Genomic DNA, 18,107 nt, shown 5'->3' with positions numbered 1-18,107 from the left:
CTATAAGCCTCTGCTTGTGTAGTTTTGCACAAAAAGTCGCCGAGCACTGGCCTGATCAAACACCTGTAGAGTGTTGAGCACATGCCAGGCACTGTTCTAGGCACTGCATTGGTAATAAGAGTGGAACCCCACTCTGCTCACAGATAACAGCCGGGAGAACAGGAAGCTGTAGGCATAACTACAGAAAAGTGAGACTGGGATCAAAAGGGGCATGTTTAGGCACAACTCTTAGAATGAAATGATTCTGTATTTGACCCTAGGGACAGAAGCATGAAGCAGGACACAGGGAAGCCAAGGGCAGGGACTTCTGAGGGTCCTGTTGCTGTCATTTTCCAGGACTCCTTTGTACTGCCCGTCTGCCCCTAGTTTTTGATTCTTGGCCACCTTGGCTTTTTCTTCTCTCTCAACCCCAGGGCCCCTCCAGTGTTAGCATCCCCTTGAGCGTCCAGTGTTAGCATCTCCTTGAGCGTCCAGTGTTAGCATCCCCTTGAGCGTCCAGTGTTAGCATCTCCTTGAGCGTCCAGTGTTAGCATCCCCTTGAGCGTCCAGTGTTAGCATCCCCTTGAGCGTCATTATTTTCATTTTGCCCTCCTGGAAGACCCTCAGGTTGATCCCTATGTTGGGGTGTCCACGGAAAGTCATCAAAAGCGTTCCTTATTTTGCCCACACATGGACTCTTCCTCATGTGGTTTGCTCTATGTTAATCAGTCAGGCAACCAAACCAGAGTCACGTGTTTTTCTTGACCTCTCTTGGCATTCATAGCCAGACAGCGAAACTGGTAAACCTATACATCCTATGCCCTCTAAGACATATTCTTCCTCTCTGCCATAAATAATACCCATTCTTCATTATTCCTACAGGGCTTCCCTAATCTGGCTTGCTGTCTGTTCTTTTCTTTGCTCTTCTGTTCTTTCCTCTTTCCTACGCTGTTTAATCCTTTTTCTTTCTATGATTTTACTTTAAAAAAAGACCTCAATCTTTATCCTCCTGCCAAAGGATACATTTACACATTTATTACAAAGAAGGAAAAAAGCCTGGCTGGTCCATAAACCATCATTCCCCTCAACTCCACTTCTCTCTCTTCTCCATGCCCTATTTTGGCAGCAACAAGCCCGGTGCCAGCCCTAGAACCTTCTAGTTCATGGAAACTTCCTTACTCAGGCCCTGTGCCAACCTTTACCCTGTCCTCACCTTACAGGGCTCTGTTTTCTTCTCTGCCAGGTAAATCTGATACTGAAAAAAAACTAAACTGGCAACCTTTTGGCTTTTCTTATTGTTAGTCACACTACTCCACAGGTACTCCCTGCTCAGCTGTGTCTGTCTGTGCTGCCTTCCCTTATTCCTAATGGTTTATGAACTCTCAAGATAGATTCAGAAGGGGCAAGGCAGCATGCCCTGTCTACACATCTTGATGCAAAGTAAATGCCGGGTAAATACGAATTCCTGTTATTCTATTTCTTTAACGATCAATTTTCTATTTGTCATAGAAGCCGTCAAAATCATCGTGATTTAGTATATGAATGTTTAGTAGAGTGACATGAGATTCTAATTTAAAAATAACAAGAGGCTTGCGTGTCACCTGTCCTTGGGCGTTCTTATTTATATAAAACCAAAGTAAACACTATTAGCCTCAATGACAAACTGATCAATCCTTAATAATCTTGAGGGGCCAGAGGTGTGGCTAAGCCGTACTCGCATATGGGCCTGGGTTCAATTGCTGATACTGGCCTAAAGGATTCTTTAAGTTTTCATGAACACAAATAGCTATCAAAAATCTCAATTCCTTTAAAGGATTAATTCTCCCTATGAGGAAATTTGTGGGTTTTGTTTTTGTTTTTTGTTCTAGCTGTTGCTTTGCAGTCCTAGACATTAACAGCTACAAACCAGGCAGCTTACTTCAGGGGCATCATGATTAAACTCGCATCGCTCAGTAATGGTTGAAAATAACTGGTACTCTTTTAGCTCAAAACTTATCATTTTGGTGAACTCAGGACAGCAACAGGGCCTTTCCGGTCATCTTCAGGATTCTACTATCTTCATGCGCATCCCAGAGAAGGTCACAGTTAGCAAAGATTTCATTCTGGGGCTTTCTCTGCCACTAATACACAGAAAAATAGGGAGATAGGGTCTCCAGAAACAAGCACTAGAACTCATCTGACAGCTACATTTTGAAGGTAAGAAAACAAAGACGCATGGAGCTAAACATCCCAGGCAAGACCTACCACGGTCTCTCTGGGCACAGCTGAAGGGCAGCATGTAGGGATGGGTGAAGCCCTGGTTCTGGAATTTTCCCACCCGTGGTGGTGGCATGCCTTGACTGCTCAGAGATTGTGGGTATCAGACTCAGGCTGAGCCGCTTCAGGGGTTGTGGCTGTGGGCTGGGTGACAGCCAAGACAAACCTCAGAGCTCCTGGCGCTGCATCCGATTCCTCCACAGCCTTTTCTGCATCATTTCTAATTTATGTATAGCGTGTTTCTGGTATTCAGAACTGACAGCTCTGATCACAACAGCTTCCTTTGACCTCTTGATTTCTGAAGGGTTGTTTCATTTCTAAGGTGTGAGTTTAACCTCCCAGAATCATTTGCAAGATCAAAAAATGCTGTGAGTTGTATAATAAAACCCATTAAAAATACAATCCACTGACTAGAAAACAGATAAACGTTGATGGGGCCAAACACAGGGACCTCTAGTGTCTGTGTTTCTTCTCAAAGGTGAGTAGCCATAGCATCGTCTTGGTGGGAACTCTGGCCTGTAGCTGGGATCTACTGTCTTGCACGCCTCTGACAATTTCTGAACCTCTTATGCTCTGCACACCACCATGCAGAGGGGAGATGGCCAGGGACAGACACTGGTAGCTCCGCACAACATGACAAATTGGAGGAGCTGACAGCGAGGTGATGAATATTGCTAACATGACCCTAAAAATAGTGGAGGGATGTTTGCGCATTGACACTTCTCCAAAGGCAGATGGATATGCATGACCTGCCTTTGCAGACAGGTGTCGGGAATATTGATGGGCGGTCCGAGGATGATCATTTTCTTGGCAGCGTCGCAGCAGACAGTCTGCATGATTAATGATGCATCTCAGTCTTTTATGTTTGCCACCTCGGGCAAAAAGGGATGGGAACCTTTGTCGTTCCAAGGAACTCAAGAATCCCGCCTGAAGGGTAAGACAGGAGGGCTTTATTCATCTAAAGTACCATGTTTGTTTGCTGGGTGTAGAAACAGCAGTTAAAAAAATCATGCCTGACCTCGACGCAGCGGTGCCTAGTAGGCTGGTTAGATCAGGCTTCACAATAACGGGGTTCCACCCCAGGGCTCAAGGGTTGTACAGTCTGATTTATGGAGTACAGCCTGCTTGGGCTCTGAGAAAAGCCAGAGTGCACTGTGGTTTTGAGATGCCTCTGCACACAAGCGGGCTTCGGATGAATATTAAGAACCACTCATAAGAAACAAAGCAGGACTCAGGCAGGAAGGAAGAAGTGAGATCATCTGCCTAATGTTTATATTCATTTCAGGTTTCAGAGACAATCTTCTGATTCAAATCAATTCAATATTGTTTCTAAATGCTGAATCTAGTGAGAAGGAGCTTTTCTTCCCCAAGAATAATACTGTTTGCTCAGGTTTTTAAAATGTCACACGCAGCAGAGAACGGACTATGCTATTTCAGGGCTCAAAATTAAATCCAGAGTCTAATAATAGTCTGTAGATGTATTTTGCTAAACCCTGGGTAGCCAGCCCATCTACTGAGAATATTATGGTAGGTAAAGCTACGGAAGTAAGCTACCAGTGTGTGTGTGTGTATGTTCAACTTTTAAATGAACAAAGGTACCTTTGGATATAAGTTGTCCATGGACAATAATTTAAATAAAAATATATTCATTTTATAATCATGGATTATTAACTATGGGTTAGGTGATCAAGAAAACTTATGAGACTGATTTCTCTAAAGAAATTTAAAAATAAGATAAAGCCTTACTTATATGATGGGAAAGGGGAAGAGTAATGTTTGTAAACATTAGTGATTAGGCGGAATTGCTTGATTATCAAGAGTGGTAGCTTCAATTGGAATGACCCCCAGAGGTTCATGTATTTAAATGCTTGTTCCCGAGTTGGCATAGCTGGTTGGGAAGCATTAGGAGGTATGGCTTTCTTAGAGCAGATGTTATCACTGGGGGCATGGTTTGAGGTTCCAAAAGCCCATGTCAGCCATAGACATGTCTGTCTGTCTTGTGGTTGTATCTGTGGATGTAAGCTCTCAGCTACTGCCCCACTGCCATGCCAGCCTTCCAGCTGTTGCGCCTCCCATCATGATGCTCGTGGACTCACCCTGTGAACTGTAAGTTCCAAATAAACCACTTCTTCTATGAATCCCTGTGATCCTGGCGCCTTAACACAGCAATAGAAGAGGAAGACACTAAGAGAAGGGAACAAGCTTTGAACTTAATCCTTCTGTTATGAAACGTTTATGTGTTTGTCTTAATTGTGAACAATCTTCCAATAAAACTTAGTATTTTGAAATGTGAGAATGAAGAGTTCTGTCTTATCTGGAATATGCCCTTATAATACATCTTTAGTTTAGAGCTTGAATTGGCATACTATTATACTAAGAGTCTAGTCTACAATATATTTTGTCATTGGTTATGTAATACTGATTTCTGCTCACAAAATTTTATTTAACTTGTGAAACAGTCCATGCACACTGATTATAAGTGATCTCTTCTTCCATGTCTTCACCACAAGACAAGCATTTTGCCCCAAACAACTCTCACGCCCTTGGAAGATGAAGTTTGAATGAACTTAGGCCAATGAGTAGGAAGTAGAATTATCTCCCAGAGTATAAATTCAGACATAACATTCAACAAAGAAACACTGATAACTAACAGATTCAACAACACCAAATTTTTATAATACCCAAATATTATCCTACTACACAGAAATGGCAATCAACAATCTAAAAATCTTCAGGAGGAATATTTTTAGAACGATATAGAATCATCCAGATCATTACCTCGATCAGGAAACTAATCTAAATTCTGATGCCGGTCTAGCATCAGCAGCATGCACGTCCAAACTGCACATCCAAACGTCAGTTATGCCCACAGAGGCATTCTCGTTGCACAAGTGCGTCAAGTATAAATCATATGAGAGGGCAGAGATTACACAATGCCCATTTCCGAGATGTTCCAAAGGCATCCCTAGATTTTGTGCCATTTTAAACTGAAAACATGAGTCTCAGATTTAGGTCTTTTGATAAGTTGAGTTTATCAAAAGAGTTAACTTATTGAGTTTAATGCTTAAGAAAAAAAAATGTCTCAGCAGACACCAGCAAGTTACATAGAGAATACCATTCCCAGGATAACCTCAAACTCATGATCCCCCTGCCTCCACCTTCCTGAGCAAATCCTACTTGCATATACCACCATAACTGGCAGAGGAAAACATTCCAAGAACAGATTTTATTTATTTATTTGTCTTGGTTTGTTGAGACAGTTTTTCTCTGTGTAACAGCCTTGGCTGTTCTGACTGTAGATCAGGCTAGCCTCGAACTCAGAGAGATTCTCCTGCCTCTGCCTTCGGAATACTGGAATTAAAGGTATGTGCCACCACGTTGGGATCAGTTTTTATTTACCAGTCTGTGCCAGAAAGACTTGCTTCAGTTTTCTTTTGAACGACTTAATCATTTTTGGAAAGGGGTCTCATATAATCTAGGCTAGCTTCAAACAGTCTGTGCAGCTGAGGATGACCTTGAATGTCTTCTGTCTGCTTCTGGATGCTGGGACGATATGTGGGAACTGCCGTTACTGGTTTCTGTGGCACTGGATGTTGAATTCAGGGCTTCACACTAGCTAGGGGTAACCTTAGTTTAATTGTCAATTGAGCAGAATTTAGAGTTATCTGGGAACTGCGACTTTTGAGTGGTTCTGGCTTAACTACAATTGGAGAATCCATCGAATTGTTAATGAGACCATTTCCTGAGGGGATCCTGTACTGTGTAGCAGAGGGAACAAACTGGGCAATGTTCATTCTTCTTGGTTTCCCGTGGAGGCAGACCATTGCCTTAGGCTCCCGCTGCCCTGGCTTCCCATCTTGACAGGCTGTTTGAACTGTGAGGTCAAGCAAAGCCTTCTTCCCTGAAGTTGCTTTGGTCAGAGTACTGTCTCTTAGCAACAGGAAGGGAAATAGGCTAGCCCTCTAAGGACTCAGTTCCAGGCCCAACTTTGGATGCCTCCTGGGTTACAAAGAACTCTTAATGAAGGGCAGCAAAAGCGATACGACAAAACTCAAAATTTCAGAAGATAATCTCTTCTATCAAAGAACAGTGTTAAACATTTCAGAAAGCAAATTTCTCAGGCAACTTATTTACCAGCTCTTCCTTCTTAAGAGATTTTCCTCCAGTAACGAGCACCACGGAGCACACGCTGAAGAGCAGGCAGAGGTATATTCTCTGACAGAAAATATCGTTCCCGAGAAACTTACTCATTTGTTGCTCTGCTAAAGTAATTACTGCAGCAGGGACTTGCTCATTTATCATTTCCCGTTGCCTTTGCTAGTTTTTCACGGTGTCTTTTTAAACAAATACCTTCATTGTCCTTGCTGCAAAACCGATAACTTTATTTCACTAGGTACGACAAGATACAGATGCAGTAGGGTTTGCTCCTAATTCCACGAAGGATCTGCACCTGGGAACCACCGAGGAGAATTGCGTATTCCTGCCCTTACTTGAGGAGTCAGCAGAGCAGTAACCAGCCCCAGCCATGTCTGAGAGATCTTTTAGGTCTCCCCTCTGGAGGCTCAGGAGTTTTCATGAAAGTTTGTGCTCTAAGACAGTCAGACACTCTGATCCACGAGCAACACAAACATTTCCAGGTTTTTAAGGATTTCTGTGGAATGACTCAATAGGATTCAGGTAGCAGGTTTTAAATCTCTTTCTGTGAACCAACTGTTAGAAAAACTCAGACCCAGAAAATAAAAGGAGGCTTTGAAAGAAGCTGCTACTGCCTCCTCAAAGAATATCATTAAAAACAAAACAAAACAAAACAAAACAAAACAAAAAAAACCCTTTCAAACAGGCAGTATTTGGTTCAGCAATTTAGTATAAATTTGTAGAAAACATCTAATGTGAACAAAAATATGACATAGCTTCGAACAGGAGCAAAACAGAGCCCTGAGTTATGAGAACACTAGCTGGAAACTCTGAATAGATAAGAGATCCAGTTAGACAGAGGAGGCCTCTCAGTAACGCCATGGCCCGAAGCCCAATTTTCCCTCTAAGAAGACTAAACTTTTTCATTCTCATAAGACTTGGAAGGCACAGGTCCGTTCCCCCCACCCCATGAAACTTTAGCATTTCTAGTACCTCTTGACTATTATTTTAAAAACATGTATATGGATTTGAAGTAGGGAGCGAGAAATAACCTTGATAAACCAATGACCCTTGCTGGCTGATTGTGTCTCCTGGTAAACAAGAGTACCTGGTGTGGACTACTCAATACCATTTGATTTCCAGGCCCCATGGGATGTGAATATTCTCATAATTCCTAACCCCATTAGGCAGTTTTGAAGGCTCAGCGCTACCGGCATTTTTGAAACTAAGTCAAAGGTTTCTATACTGCTCTGCCAAGCTCTTTCCCTTCTAAGATGTGATCTGCAACTAATTTGCTCTAAAATTCAGATGAAATTAAGGAATAAATATGATTATCCACATCATCGGAGAATAGTCTCTTGGAGAGTCCTAAGCAACAGACAGCACATACAATTTGTAGCTTGCCTCGGAATGAGTTAAGTGATTTGGTTTCAGTGGTATCTTTACTGATGAGTATAACAATGATGATAGCTATGATTGAGACGGAGATAATAGTTTCTTAGGATAATGTTATAATTAGCGGTTTCCCTGGCATTTATCAATTCATGGAGAGAGAGAGAGAGAGAGAGAGAGAGAGAGAGTAGCTGAGGGACAGGCAAAGATGGAGAAAACGCAGCTTCGAAAGAGCAGAATACTGTCAGGCCTTGCCAATACGTAGGTGGGAGTTAGTGGTTTTCTACCTTTGTTGATAGGTTGCCTTGGCAACTATGGGAAACTCTATACAACTCGTTAATAAGTTTCTGTAGTCTACTTGTTGGTTGTTCTCATTTTTTCCATTGGCATATTTCACTAAAAAGGAGAAACCAATAACAAAGGAACATGCACACCAATGTGGAGGAGCGTGCACTCGGACTCACTGAGTAGACCCGTGTGGAGTGTGCACTCAGACTCACTGAGTAGACCGGTGTGGAGCGTGCACTCGGACTCACTGAGTAGACCCGTGTGGAGCGTGCACTCGGACTCACTGAGTAGACCCGTGTGGAGCGTGCACTCGGACCCACTGAGTAGACCCGTGTGGAGCGTGCACTCGGACTCACTGAGTAGACCCGTGTGGAGTGTGTGCACTCGGACTCACTGAGTAGACCCGTGTGGAGTGTGCACTCGGACCCACTGAGTAGACCCGTGTGGAGCGTGCACTCGGACTCACTGAGTAGACCCGTGTGGAGTGTGCACTCAGACTCACTGAGTAGACCCGTGTGGAGTGTGCACTCAGACTCACTGAGTAGACCCGTGTGGAGCGTGCACTCAGACTCACTGAGTCATCTCACGACTACTGGGACCTTCCCATCATCCAAATAATTATTTAGCCCAGAGAAGCCCTCTGAGTGACTGCAAACCAGTGTGCAGATGTTAAGTTTGGCTAGTGTGAATTCTCCAGAAAAGGGAAGTTTATCCTTGGTGAATTCAGGGTTTAGATTTCTGAATCTGCCAGTCTGAGAGCCCCGCCTACCTCTCATACATGTGGGCATTCTCCTGCCCCAGTTACCAGTCTCCCAGAGACTCAACGTGCATCTTAGAGTCTTAGTTCTGTCTTTCCTGAGACTGCGATTCTGGTCCCTGCATCTGCTTCCCCAAACTCATCCAGAGCTGAGCTCTGCATCTGTCCAGCCCTGCTCTGCAAGACTCGGAGATGTTCTAGCCTCTTTAGCCCTCGCTACAAGTCGGGGTCACCATGCCATTCCTTTTCTCAGTTCAGTGCTGATTTCCACACACTTGCTATGCCTGACGTCTGGCTCCTAAACCGGACCCCTCTTGACCATATTTGAGTCCAAACGAAGTGTGATTTTGGTTTTTGGTTTTGTTTTGTTTTATGTGAACAAGAAGTGGGAACAAACTACCCTCACGAAACAGTAATTGGAAATGCGATTTCCATGCAAGATTTAGTTTTGCATGTATTTAAAAATGCTTCGAGGTGATTATGTTTGCATATGGTCGTATCACCAAGATACAAAAAATGTATTTCTAGTGTACTGGTTAGGGTGCATGCCCACGTTGGGGGCCTTTTCAACTCACTGGGGGCACTCTCAGCATTTTTATGGAAAAAAAAATTATTTTTTTCCAAGATATTAGGATATGCTTACTGTCCCAGGTTCATGCATTCAATATGTACTGATACTGTTCTTCATAGCAATATAAATGACATGGCAGGGGTGGAGATGATAAAGGTAAATTTGGGTGGAGCCCTGTGGCATTTTCACTAACAGTGTGAGGGCATTTGAGTTCAAAGGTGTCTTTCTGCTTTGTTGCCAGTGCTAATGAGACCTATCTTTTCTCTATGATCTTGTTGAAAGCATTCGTTTCTGCTTCTTAGGGTGTGTGTGCATGTGTTCATCATCACTTGAGAGCACTGACATATCTTTGTGAACATATCTTTTGCATCAGCAGACATATGTTCCTCATTTCTAAGCTTTTGTTGTTTTTGCTTGGCTACCCATTCCTTGTGACTTTTAAAAATAATTAATGTGTGGGTCTTTTAAACACATACCTTGGGTTATAAATGACTAATTTTCATGGTCAGATGGATATCACCATTTTCAATACTGTCATATGAGTATACAATTGTACAAAATTGTTATTAATCTTAGGTCATAAGGGTCATGTGATCATATTAAGTTATTAAAGTATATTATCTGTAAAATGCTGTTGGTTTTAGGAAAACCAGAAAAATTAACTTATAAAAATTTAGATATATTATTATGTTAACAGCATAGAAATCAGTGATCGATAAACATGACTTTAATATTTGTTAGTTGAAAAGTTGTCCAAAGACTTTTGCAATAGCTATTGAATGACTTGAAGGAATGGTTATGCTTACTGGGCTTGAGTTCATTAACAGTAAAATTGCATTAAAATTTCATATTTTAATGAGCACATATAACACCAGTCATACTCTGATGTGGGATTCCCCTCTGTATGCTGTGAATAGCATTAGTTAATAAAGAAACTAGCTTGGCCTGATAAGGTAGAACAGAGCTAGGCAGGGGGGGAGAAACTAAACTGAACGCTGGGAGAAAGAAGGCCGAGATAGGGGGGAAGCCATGGAGCCTCCAGCAGAGGCAGATGTGTTGAACCCTTGCCGGTAGGCCACAACCTTGTGGTAAAATATAAAATAATGGAGATGGGTTAATTATAGATGCCAGAGCTAGCTAGTTTAAGTGATTGGCCAAGCAGTGATTTAATTAATACAGTTTCTGTGTGCTTATTTCGGGGCTGAGCAGCCAGGAACCAACCAGCACCCTCCTTACAACACTACTCCATAGAATAAGTCTCTTCCCATAAAAATAAATCCACATTCATTTTTAGATCAAAACAAAATCCAGCCAGCTATCTCGGTAGATTCTTGCTAGTAGCTTGCATGATGGCTTCTAATACAAAGATTCAAGGGTTTGGAGTAAGGTGTACCATTTCTGTTGCACAGACCGAGAAACAGGTTCAGAAAGTCACAGGACCAGCTCCAGGTTAAACACCCGGACACAGCAATGACCCATGCGTAAATTCGATGCTCCCTGATGCTGCAGTGAACACCAGCAAAGCGGCTGTCCTACATTTATGGACGAGAGAGGCAGATGGATAAGTAACACCTCCAGGTGGAACGCTGTCTCAGAAAGGAGCATTTCAACCAGGAGAAAGTGCACATAAATGATGCAGAAGGCATTTACGAACTGGGGCATAAACATAGTTTCTCAGAGTGTCTCCTAAAGCCCAAGGCAACTTTTCGCCCGTGCCTTCATCTGTATTGCAAATACCACTTCGGTGTTTATCTATAACCATGAACGTAACAGAAGAGTACAGGTGAGCTGCTCGAGAATTTTAGGGAGAAAGCAGTGGATGCACAGAGACTTGAGAAAGCGGGGACATTGTGCGTTAGAGTTCACAGAAGTCTTTCTGATTTTTGAAGGACTCCTAATTTACATCCCAGGCGGGGGGGATACGTAAAAAGAGACATTCTTTTCCCCCTCAGAAATCTTTATTTCTACCTTTCCTGAGCTTAAATACACTAAGCTAGTATAGCGGTATTATAATAGCCTAGGCAAACATTTTCATTTGTTTCACTGCTGATATCAATATTTGCGCTACAAGCTGCTGTCTGCATTTTTCTGCTATTTATTTCTTATAGATCAAATTATTGGCCCAGATAGAACATGTTTTCCAGCGAAGTGCTCCTTGTGTTCATGAGCAAATGCAGAGAGCTTCCATTTTAAATGTAGATTTTTGCCACATGACTGAATTAATTCGTGATAAATATATATGATAGGAAACCATTTCATATTCATGCCTGTGTACCTGGAATGGAGGAACCATCAAGGCAAATACTCAGCAAATCACGCAAGTGCCCCATTTGCACAGGCAGGTGGGCAAAACTGAAGCATTTGTGGCCAGTCCCCGGCCAGCCATTCAGCTTATCTGAGCCTCGTGGGCATGATTCCTAGTATCTGTAACCTTGTTTTATTGGGTTGACCTTAAAACAGAGTAACGTGACTGAATCTTTGTAAACTACAAAAAGCGTCACAGGGAAGCTGGGTTTTTCTTTTTAATAATTAATGTGAGGCTTATTGGTAGCAAATACAACTGTGGATTCTCTACTGTATGAAGAAGGAGGAAACAACAGGAGGTGTATGGTGTGTTTGTGTGTGTGTGTGCATGTGTATGCATATTTGCATGTGCATGCGCATTCCACATCTGTGTGTGTAGGCATGCAGAGATCTCAGATGCTGCCCACTATGGGATGTTTTTTGGAGAGGGTCTCTCTCTAGGCTCACCAAGGATGCTAGGCTGATCGGTTGGTCAGTAAGCCTCAGGGACCCTTCTGTTTATGCTCACCCAGAACCGGGATTACTTCTACACATCTTTGGTCTACATGGTTTCTGAGGCTCAAATGCAGGTCCCCATACTTGCCAAGCCAACACTCTACTGACTGAGTTATCACCTCGGCTTCCAGAGCAGTTTTCAAAATCAAACAAAATAGCACTTAGAGGAGGATAAGACAGATTACAGAGCAGTTAGAGTATTTCACAGCGGCAGAGACACCAGGACAAGACAGCTTTGAATCTGAAACCCATAAAAGGTTAAGTCCACTCTAAAGCACCCGAGCATTAGACAGTTAAATTTTTCGGGGATCCCTCACTGTTCACACTTGCTGACTTCCGCAATTAGCAGTGCTGTCTTGAACCTCAGCTCTGCCACGCAATCTTCACACTTATTCTCTCTGAACTTTCATTTCTCGCCTGTCAGAAGCCTCCAATGTCCGCTCACAGTTTTGCCGTGAAGGCAGAGGGAGGCGGTTTGTGGGGAAGGGCTTTGTAAACTGCCACGGCTTCCACAAAGAAGCAGTTATTTTGACAGTTTGCTTAGGCTATGTTGACAGTCTTTCAGGACGTCAGTTTGTCCTTTGTTTGGAAAATGGGTTGGTAGGGTATTAATAGGATGGAGAGGATATGGTTCGTAAGTCTGGATTCTTTCTTCCGCATTTCAGGTGTGTGTGTGTAATATCTCAATTATTATTTAAGGATAAGTACATTTCAAGTGAGTGTTTCTAAAACTCAGGACTCCCCAAAACAAGAGATGGTGAACTGCCCCAAAGCAATATTCAGGGAAGATAGGTACACCCTCCTTGGTGCTAGTCCCAGAGGGAGGGAGTTCTTGGTTCTTCTGAAGGTACAGGGAGTGTAGGACTTTTTTTTCCCTCATTGACCAACATTAAAACCAAGGCCCTCTGTATGCCACGTGTGTGCTGTCACTGAAAATGTTCTTTATCTGCATGGGTTCTGCCTGCTCTTTTATAGAAATATTGTGTATACTGCACACACAATAAATAAGCTAGACATGTTTCCTTAGAGTCCTCCCCCCCCCACATCATTTTCCTGTGATATTCGCCCTTCCAGATTTGGAAATCTACATAAATGGACCTCATTGCTTTGGTCGGCCTCAGACACGTCTGACTGAGATATATATATATAGCTTGCTTTTGGTGCCTGTGGTGGTTTAAAAGAAAATGGCCCCAAGAGGGAGTGGCACTATTCAGAGGAGTAGTTTTGTTGGAGTAGGCGTGGCCTCGTTGAAGGAAGTTGTCACTGTGGAGGTGGACTTTGAGGTTTTGTATATGCTCAAGATACCTCCCAGTGTCTCAGTCTACTTCCTGTGACCTGATTCTCAACATGTAGCAGCTCCTTCTCTGGTATCAGGTTTGCCTGCATACTGCCTTGCTCCCCACCATGGTGGTCATGGACCGAACCTCCCAAATGTAAGCTGTCAGCTCAAAATGCTTCTTCTTATAAGAGTTGCCACGGTCATGGCGTCTCTCCACAGCAATAGAGACCTTAACTAAGACAATGCCCTAGAATTTTATTAAAAGTCATTTTAAAACCCTCAGCCATGCAGAAAACCTCTTGGGATATTTTATAAATATCGCTGTTGAGGATTCTATACATTTCTATTTTCTAGTCATGGTTTCTAAAAAGGTCTGTGCTAAATACTTCCTATATAATTTAGCAAAGTACACTTTCTCTTTGGCCTCTGGAATTATTTTCCATCTATTTTTATCAGACAATGAAGACCCAGGTTCCCTTATCAGAACTGAGACAGAAGAGTTGCCTTTGTGGAGCCTTGGACAGCATTGCTACATAGAAGGACTTCGGGACCATTTCTGGAATAAACAGTCTTGATCATAATTCCTTTCTCGTATAGGTTGCAAGGAAGCTCAGGGCTAAGTGTTGTAACTATAGTAGCCATGTTTTGAGTATATTTCTTTTCCCTAACAGTTCTGCTCTTTATGTTTTCAATCTCTGTTTAAACACTCTCATTGACTGTAGTTTAATTATGAAAACACTGCAAATCCTTTTTGGAAACTGGCATAGGATGCCATAAAAGAAAATACATTTTATTTTCTTGATTATAAAAAGTAAAGTAGTTGAAATTTATGTCTCTTTGAAGATCTAACAAGCTATAAAATTAAGTACACTGGGAAACATGTGTAGCCATGTTTTCTGATGCTTTCCCAGAGTCTTAGCTGGAGAGAAATCCATGAGGAGACACAGATATTGATATACATCAGACATGGAGGAGCACAGTTTTCAAAATTCACTTCCCTTTCAGAGCACAGCTCCGTGAGGATATATATATCCATACACGCATACACACATTGCACCGTCTTAAAAGTTCACAAGGGAAGTTTGATATCAGCATCTGGGAAGGCCAGAAAGCCCTAGGCTTGTGATAGAGAAAATGTGTGTCTTTGACTCTGCAGAGAAAAGACAGATCTGAATCTAAGCTTAAGACATGGGCTGATAGGGAAGAATGATATGATATCCATCTGTCTGTCTGTCTGTCTATCCATCTATCTATGTATCATATCTAGGTATGAATGATATCTAGGGCAGGGACTTGCCACTTGGCCTGGAAGACAGAGATACAAAGACTCAGAAATGCATGTGGTCTCATTTAAGAGAGAAGAAAGGAAGGTGACCGCAGACAACCCAAACAGAGAGAGATTCTGCCTGGAATACACTGGAAATGTGGCCAGCTTTCTGGTGCTGACTACGCTTTTGTGCCTCTGAGGAGCATGAATTCATGTCTCTGTGCACAGTAGACACAATCTTAGCCTCCTGCACATGCTAGCTTAGCTTTAGATAATATTCTTTTCATTCTTTTTTGTTTGTTTTAAATCCAAAATGGTATTCAGTTTCCATTGGTCTTGGCAGAAGCCTTTCTTTTAGATGCTATTACAGAGGAGGTTTAACAAATTTATTTTGAGCGTTAGGCTTTCTTGTAAGAAATAGCCACTTCTGTAGTTAACAGACGTGCATTAACAGCTCTTAAATTGGGCTCAGAATGAGAGGGGTACAGTACTAATGTCACATCTGGAAAAATGAGTGGGTGACAATTGCTGCTTCCTTCTGGTGGGAGAGCCCATGGACATTTGTTTAACAAGGGAAGTTGCTATGACATCAAATGAATTCTGAGCACAGAACAGACTTCTAGGCATATGAGTCACTCAGTTCCTGTTTTCCCTCTCTGGAGAGTTTAGAACATGTGAAATAGAAATCACCAGGACAATAACACACCAATTCTCCACTGGAGTCTTTCACGTTTTCCAAAGCCTGTGTGCCAAAACTTGGGAAAACAAAAATCCTACCGGAAGTGTGGGAAAGTTGAGAAACACATTCATTGAAGTAATTTCAAATGCACTATATCTCAAGAAGACCGTGCATGAATATCACATGTAGCTGAAGTAAGTTCTAGAAGGGTTTACAGTATTAGGTTCAGTTAACTATGGATTACCAGCTACCATTAATGTTTCTGTTGCTATCTTTTATTTGGATTTGAACAAGCATGTATGTTGAATCATAACCTTTAACATGTTTGCATTTTTATTTTGTGTGCACATCTGTATTTCTGCGTCTGTATATGTGTGTGCAGTTTGGAGTTAGACGGGAATGTCCAGGATTATGTTCACTCCTCCCCCTGACGGGTCCTGGTGATCACACTCATTAGACTAGGCAGCAAAGGCCTTTGCCTGATCAGCCACCTCACTGCCCCTCAAACATTACACGTTTTATCAAGATTTTCTTTGAGATTTAGTAGGTTGATCTGTTGTCAAACTAGAAAAATCTGGAGCACGCTGTCTGACCTGATCATTTCTGCTTGGAAATGTCCTCTTTCCTTCCGGTGTCCATTGAAGAGACGACGTTAAGAGGGAAACAATTTGTGCAACCCACATGTACTGAGGTGTGGGGCCACTGTCGGGGCATGGGAAACCCAGGCCTTATCCCCAAGGAGAGCTCCTCTTCCTTCCTCAGCCACCGTCAACAGCTGGACTCAAGGGTTATTAAGAAGAAGAACAACAAATGGAGGATGTGAACTCAGGAGGATGATGGGGCAGAGGTTACTGGGAGAGGCGGGGGGGAGGGCAGGTAATGGTGAATGGTAGGTTCAAAACATAGTGTTCAAATGCATGAACACTTCCAAAGCAGAGGAAGGATAAAATATATTATTGAAAACAAAAAAACAAAAATGAACTAAAAGCGGTAACATCATAGGTGCGCTGAAGTCAAATATATATATATTTGGGGTAGAAATCCAACCCTCTGCCTTCCTTGAAGTTGAATTGCTATGCACAACCTAAGAGATGGTAAGACTGACAAGCTCTGTGCTGGCATTTGCTGGTACAGACGTGGACAGTTTGAGACATTGCACAGGATGCTGGCAAACCTCAGGGTCCCTTGCTGAGGATGAGAATCCTCAGGGAAAGACTTGATTTCTCATCCATCCAACGGTGGACGATTCACAGAAGAAGACAGTCATAAGAGACATCATTTTTGAAGAGTTTTTTTTTTTTCAAATGAACGAGTTTTCCCAGGTGGTATAAAATTATTACAAGGGCAAGTCGCTGATAATATCATAAGATAGCTGTTTTCAATACGTATAATATTCATTTTTGGATCTATTTAAGTCTTAGAGCATATATACTCTCAGATACTGATTTTCACTATCAGATTTTATTACTTTTAATAAGTGGCTATGGATCAGCATATCTGGATGGTGTACTTTTGGGAACACTTGTCCTGGTAAATGTTTTACAAAATGTGCTATTTTTCAAGAATTTTGATGAATGCTGTATACTATAAGAGATCATACGTATTTAAAAAGATGACTGTAGTACTGTGATTTTTTTTAAAAAAAAGAAATTTTTACATGCGTGATAAATTACGAATTAAGTTGTGATTTCTGGCATTTTCTTGCATCTATGATGGAAGGAGGGAATGAGAACTGGGATGTACTCACTACTTGATGTTACTGGTGGGTAAAGGCAATTACACAAGGATTCGTGGTATCATATTACCTGCATTTCTGTGAAATTTCACACATTAGAAATTACAACTAAAAAGTGAAATAAAATGGCCCTCCACATGCCTGACCTCTATATTCACAGATTCAACTAACTGTGGACCAAAAATATACGTATGGTAGTTGTGTCTTCTAGAATATGTACAGAGAATTTAAAAAGAAACATCATTCCTTAAGCAATGCAATATCACCACTGTTTTCATAGACTTTACATTGTATTAAGTATTATAAATTATCTAGAGATTATTTTAAGACATAGAAAAAATGTGCATAGGTAATATGAAAACTTCCCTTCACTTTATATAAGTGACTACAGTATCCTCAGGTTTTGATATTTGTAAAGGGCTGGAACGAATCCCAGAACCTCTTCTCTGAGAGATGATTTTAAATAAAACATGTATATTTATAAAGATTGTATAACGGAAGCAAGAGCAGAGAGGAGTGCGGGGAGAAGGTCAATTGTTTATCATAACACTCCCTAAACATACTGAATACTAGTATCTTCTTTGCAAGGAGCGTCTATTAATATCTCTAGTGGTGCTTTGGGGATGGTTATGATGTACATATATAATAGAAACAATGTATCCATTGCATAAGTTATCGTCGAGCATCTATTAATATCCCTAGTGGTGCTTTGGGGATGGTTATGATGTACATATATAATAGAAACAATGTATGCATTGCATAAGTGATCTTCTCAGGCTTTTAGAATATGCAATCTTCTCTAGATGTTGAAAACATTAATGTAAAATATGCAAAAGTTAAGAAACTCTTATGTTTACATTCTGATATGAGCAAGTAATTAAACTATCACCAGGTATTTGCTTATGTTATAATGCTAATTATTATGAAATGAAATGAAAAAAAAATAGAAGGATGAACGCTGGTGCATATTT

General features: G+C 41.7%; 1 protein-coding gene across 3 annotated transcripts in view; it reads right to left on the bottom strand.

Annotated features, from left to right (window-relative positions):
* The window catches only part of Tmeff2 (transmembrane protein with EGF like and two follistatin like domains 2), a 265,542-nt gene that overhangs the window by 53,058 nt on the left and 194,377 nt on the right, over positions 1–18,107 (bottom strand). The window lies entirely within an intron of this gene.

The sequence above is a fragment of the Chionomys nivalis genome, chromosome 26, assembly GCF_950005125.1.
Source record: "Chionomys nivalis chromosome 26, mChiNiv1.1, whole genome shotgun sequence".
NCBI lineage: Eukaryota > Metazoa > Chordata > Mammalia > Rodentia > Cricetidae > Chionomys > Chionomys nivalis.
Note: the sequence above shows the minus strand (reverse complement) of the source record. Positions and strands in the feature narration are given on the sequence as shown.